Below are 6,610 nucleotides of genomic sequence, written 5' to 3'. Positions count from 1 at the left end.
CTGTCTCTAAGAAATAATTTTTATGATTGTGTGTTGGGGGGTATATTTGTGAACATTTATTAAATAGCATTATTAATTAAGGTTAAATATAGAACAAATATTTTCCAAACAAATATATTAAAACCCTTGGGTTAGTAAAAGCTTAAATTAGTAATTTGATAAAGAGGTATTTTTTTTCCTAGTCTTTTCCTGCATCTTCTCTTTTTATATTTTCTTTTTATTTCTATTTTTTCTTTTCTCTCCTACTTTTTTTCTCTCTATTCATCTCCCCCTACCTCACTCCCCAGCTTCTCCCAGTGATATCTCAGTAACAGTTTGTGGGACCCTCACATACACAAAACCCGAAGAACAATTTTTCCATCATACACCTGCTTCCTGTGGATTATAAATAAATTTATACCATAAGCAGAATCTGACCATTTTTGTAGATAACTTTGAATGACATATTCTTCTTGACTGTCAGAAAAGTCAGCTTTTACAGCAAAATAAATCAAATGTAAGGTTCTGTGTCAGGACTATATTAATTTTGTTCTAAAGAGTGGTAAATTTGGAAATGCCATGAAGAGAATATCCAGTTGCAAAAGTGAACAAATCGATTTTTCTTACACTTGTTAAAATACAAACCATTTTACAGCATAAAAAGCATTTATACTTGTGTTTTCTAGGCTCTAGAAATTTCTTGCAGGCTTTTAAACTGGAGAAGGGGTTTTTTTTTTTTTTTCTTTTTTTTCTTTTCTTTTTTTTTTTTTTTTTTAGCAGTAAATCTTACTGAAACCACCAAGCAACTCATTAGTTGAGAAATTTGTAGGTGAGTCTGCTCCAGGGCACCAGAAGATGGTTTAATTGGGCACAAAATTCTAGAAAACTATGTGTAGATTGACAATATTTTTATTCAAAACCCAGAGTGACTCTATCATTATTTAGAGGAGAAAAGTTCTACCTGAGTAGGATATGTAAATTCAGGGAATGAGGTCCGGTCTTCCTCATTGACTCGGTCATTGATGCCTCAGTTTGTAACATTATAGATTCATTTCTCTTAAGTCTTAGTCCTTGATGAAATATACCTTCTCCATGAGGTTTTAACAAGCTAAATATGTATGACTGTTCAGATCCTTTTCAATTAGCTACAGTTGTGATTGGCTCTCTACTGACCCCAAACTCAGATACATCTTTTACTATAAGCACACTAACAACAATAGGCATGAAGAAATAACTACGAGTAAACAAGTAGTCTAAAATAAAATATTTGTTTTTCTTCAACCACTAGGTCAGGATAATTTCTGTGTTGCTTATGCATCTGTAGTAATGATGACTTAGATCTTCTGACTCAGCATGTTCTTATTTATGACAATAAACCAGAAGTGGGGTAGAGGGAGACCACATTAAGCAGAGGAAAGAATGCTCTTGCTACATGTTCAAGAGTTTACAGTCAGGAACATATACATTCAAATTGACCAATATGTGTACAGAGAAGTTTTGATCATTAAAAATTGATTCACATAGTATACTGTGGCTTAAGTTATGCAGGGAATATCTAGGTGGTTTCCAATTCTGAAGCCTTCAATTAAATATCTAGGTGCCAAAACACTGCTGACATATTATTTAACTCCTTATAATTTATTATTCTTAAGTACTTTCTAATGGGTTTCATTGATTTGCTCATTGTGCTTATCACAAAGCAGGTTTGCCATTTATCTAAGTGTGTTGACATTCACATTGATTTTTGAATAGCTTTCAATGTCTTTTTTCATTTGGGCAGTGTTGATGAACCCATTCTCAAATAAGTAATTGAAAAGAGGATCTTTTAAATTTGAATCTAGTGGTTTTCTCACACACACACACACACACACACACACACACACACACACACACACTGTATGGAGACACGCAGCTGCAACTGCAGAAGAGGACATCTTAGAAAGTACACCAAGGTGGGCCATAATGACAAAGACTTACACTTCCACAGTGATTACTAGATTCTAGGTATCCTTTTAAATGTGTAAGTGTCAACGCATTTATTACTTAAAACAACCATGCAAATATTATTATATTATATTAAATGCAAATATTATTCCCCTTTTGCATATGAGAAAACTGAGGCACAGAGAGGTTAATTAACTTTTCCAATAGTTTAGAAAACACAAAACCAGCAGATAATTGAAGACCAAAGAATACTTCTTCCATATCCAGCTAAGCTTTTCAAGAAATAGGGTAAAGGAAACCTAGGAGAACTTGGTCTGACTATAACTTTCATTCAGACAAACAAAGGAATTCTGTAAAAATCTTGACTGACTGAAGCTGGTAGAGTTGGCATCAAGAAGGAGAGAAGCACATATTGATGCAAGGAAGTAATATATGTGCCTAAGAGACTGAGTAAAGTGAGTTAGCTATCATTAATGACAGTCAAGCTGTGACTACTGAAAATGGAAAGCAAGAACAATGTCGAGCTGAAGAGAAATCTACAAGCAAAGAACCGTGGCAGAAGATTGAACATCTCTGAGGGAGCCCATCAAGAACAAAGGTGCATAAATAACCAGAACACGGTTCTTGCTCTACTGATCTCTGCACAAATTTAATAACATGAATCTTGAAAATCAACCACATGTACTTGGAATGAATGTGCAAAAAAAAAATCACCTTAAGTCACAAGTACTAGCATATGTGCTCAGGTATTGTCTGTCTTATGTTCTTCCCAAAACACTAAAATCAAAAGATAATATTTGCCATTCCCAAATTATTGCATTGTTGACTCATTCATTAGACTACATGAATATGGTAGGCACTGAAAAGTGAGAGCTACTGTTTATAAATCCTTTAAGATCTTGTAACATGCTTTCATGTAGATGGTCGCCTTTACCACAGCAGTTAAAGCAGTTGTTTTCCTGATTTTGTAGATAATGATGGAGATTCTGAAGAGAATTAATCTCATGCTCATATTGTACCAGTAACTAAGCTAGTCTTTTGTACACTCTTATCCCTCACAGCAGACCCATTAAGAGTGGGGTACTTTCTCCAAGGACACTGAGGCCTAATGTTTTTTATAATTATCTTAATGCACAATAGCTGATCACACAATAACTGGTGAGAGAGATCAAGAAGTTTTTAAAGAGATTGTTTCTAGCTTGCACTCTTAATTACCTTCTTATTAGAAAAGTTTATACTCCAAGAGCAAAAATAAAGTTAGGCTTCTGTTTAATTTATAAGAGCACTCCTAGGGTATGAAACATATATTAAAAACATTAATAGTGCAAATTCCTCAGAAAGACAGACATCAGCAAAAATTAATCTTTACAATAACCAAATATGATTATGCTATTTTTCCATTTTTGTACTTGGCCCTGAGTTTTCCATGTAACATGTGAAAATCTAGTTGAGGTTTACATAATCTATATATAAATTAAGTAAACTTTTGTCAATCTAATCACAACTACCAACTGCATTGTTTCTTTTGTTACTTGTGCTTTTGGGGTCATATTTAAAATACACTGACAAGTCTAAAATCATGAAGATTTACCCCTATGTTTTCTTCTAGAGTGTTATGGTGTTAGTTTGCATATTTAGGCCATTTGATCCATTTTGCATATTGTACATGGTAAGAGTTAAACTTTACACATTTGCATGTAAAACTCTAGCTATTCCAACACATTTGCTGAAGACACTATTCTGTTTTTTTTTTCATTAAGTGAACTTAGTATCTTTATTGAAAAATAATTGGACACAATTATATGAATTTATTTATGGATTTTCAATTCTAATTCATTGATCTACATGTCTATTTTGTTAGCATTAACACTCTCTTTTGATTACTATAGTATTTTAGTAACTTTTGAAATAAGGAAATATGAGTCTGACACATTTTTCCACTAGATTGTTTTGGATATTTAGGGATCCCTTGTGATTCCATATGAATTTGAGAATTGGCGCTTCTGTTTCTGAAAAAAAAAATGCTATTGGAATTTTCATAGGGATTACATTAAATATTTTTAGATCATTTTGGGAAGTATTGACTTTTTAACAACAATAAATCTAATTTATGAACATGAATAGCTTTTCATTTATTTAGGTCTTTAATATCTTACAACACATTTGTAGTTTTCACTTCACAAGTCTTTATCACTTGGCTAAATTTATTTGTATATTCATTTTTTTATTCTATTGTAAATATAATTGTTTTCTTAATTTCCTTTTCAAATTTTTATTTCATGTATAGATGCACAACTGATTTTTCTATGTTGATCTTATATCTTGTCTTTGTATTGTGTTTATTAAAACTTGTAGCTTTCTTGGAGATTCTTTAGTATTTTTTATGTAGAAAAGCATATCATCTATGAAGAGAGATAATTTTCTTGTCTAATTGCTCTGACTAGCGCTTCCCAAATAGTGTTTGATAATAGCGAAGAAAGTCAGCGTTTTTGTCTTAGATATGATATTTGAGATAAAGTTTTCAGTTTCATTCAATGGTGAGTATGGACATTTTGTTAGTTTCAGGTTTCTCATAAATGCTTTTACCATAAAAAGAAACATCCCTTCTATTTTTAGTTTTCTAAGTATTTTTATCATGAAAGTTTCTGTGATTTTTTTCAAATGTCTTTTCTGTATCAATTGAAATAATAATGTTGTTCTTTAAGATGTTCTATTAATGTGATGTATTTCATTGATTGAATCTTATGTCGAACCACACTTGGATTCCTGTTATTTTACTTGTAAAATTTAAAAAATTTATTTCTTTAGATTTCACATATATGCACACTCATATGGCATTTGTCTTCCTCTATTGGACTTACTCCACTCGGCACAAAACCCTCTACGTTCATCATAAAAGATCTCTTTCCTTCCCATTACTTTTAGTTTGTGTGTTTCTTTTAATCTTTAATGAATCTCTTGTAGGCAGCATATGTAAGGGCCTTGTTTTCTTATCTATTCAGCCACCCTATCTTTTGACGGGAGCATTTAATTCACTTTCATTTAAAGTACTCATTGATAGATATGTAGTTATTGCCATTCTTTATTTAGACCTTTAAAACATATATTTTTTTTCTTTTTAAAGAAGTTCCTCTAACACTTCCTGTAATACCGGCTTGGTAGTGAAGAACTCTTTTAGCTTTTTCCTGTCTGGGAAGCTCTTTATCTGTCCTTTGATTCTAAATGATAACTTTGCTAGGTAAAATAATCTTAGTTGTAGGTCCTGGGTGGTCAACATTTTGAATATTTTATGCCAAGCCGTTCTGGCCTGCAAAGTTTCTGTTGAGAAATTGGCTGACAGTTTTATGGGCATTCCCTTGTATGTAACTAACTGTTTTTCTTTTGCTACTTTTAAGATTCTCTCTGAATTTAATCTTTGGCATTTTAATTATGATGTGTCTTGGCGTGGGCTTTCTCTTTGGGTTCATCTAGTTTGCAATCCTCTGAACTTCCTATGTCTATTTCCTTGACCAGTTTAGGAAAGTTTTCCATCATTATTTCTTCAAATAGATTTTCAATTCTTTGCTCTATCTCTTCTCCTTCTGGCATCTCTATAATGAGAATGTCATTAGGCTTTATGCTTTATGTTGTCTCAGAGGCTTCTTAAATTGTCTTTATTTTTTTGGATTCTTTTTTCTTGTTGCTGTTCTGATTGGGTGTCCTTTGCTATCCTATACCCTATGTCACTGATTCGATTCTCCTTTTCATCCACTCTGTTGATTCCCTCTAATGTACTCTTTGTCTCAGATATTGTGTTCTTCATTTCTGGCTGGTTCCTTATTATGTTTTCCATCTCCATTTTTATGGTTTTCATCTCTTTGTTAAAGTTCTCACTGTGCTCATCTATTCTTCTCCTAAGTTCCTTGAGCACCAGTGTTTCGAACTCTACATCTGGTATACTGCTTGTCTCCATTTTGATGAATTCTTTTTCTGGAGCTTTATTCTGTTTTTTCAGGTGAGACATGCTTCTTTGTCTCCCCATTTTGGCTGCCTGTTTCTATTTCTATGTATTAAGTAGGGCTTCTAAGTCTCCTGGTTTTGGTAGAGTGGCGTTATGTAATAGGTGTTCTATGGAGCCCCTTGGCACAGACTGGAGAGAAGTCCAGTTGTAGGTTAAGTTCAGCCACAGCCTGTGAACCTCAGGGGCCACGTGGAAAGAGTCACCAAGCAATCTGCAGGGGGCTGCCATCTGTGCTAAGCTTATAAGTGCCTTGAGGGGTCAAATCAGAAACCGAGGCTGGCTGCTGCTGCTGTGGGGCTTGAGGCTGCTCAGCAAGAGGTATAGGGCATGCTGTGGCCAGATGCTATTTCTTTAGGTTTGTGAGCTTTTGAAAGAGTTTTTGGAAGTCCATAGCAGGAACCAAGACAGCCTGTTTATATGGAATAAATCACTAGAAGCAGATTAGGTAGGCCCACAAGTTGGGAGAGGTGAAGTCTCAGAGAATCCCCTGGGTGGAGCAACCTGTGTTATTTAGGTTGATGCAGCCAGCACCTGTAGGCTATTGGTATGTGTGTGGGGCGGGGGGCGGTTAGGGGGAGTTGGTGATGGGGGTTGGTGGCAGGGCTCAACAATGGCTTTTGCCTATACCTCTGTCTGGGAGCACACTACCCCTCCAGCCCTTGTCCTGAAGCCCAATAGCATAGCTCC

Source organism: Rousettus aegyptiacus, unplaced genomic scaffold, assembly GCF_014176215.1.
Source record: "Rousettus aegyptiacus isolate mRouAeg1 unplaced genomic scaffold, mRouAeg1.p scaffold_m13_p_7, whole genome shotgun sequence".
NCBI classification, from domain to species: Eukaryota; Metazoa; Chordata; class Mammalia; order Chiroptera; family Pteropodidae; genus Rousettus; species Rousettus aegyptiacus.
Note: the sequence above shows the minus strand (reverse complement) of the source record.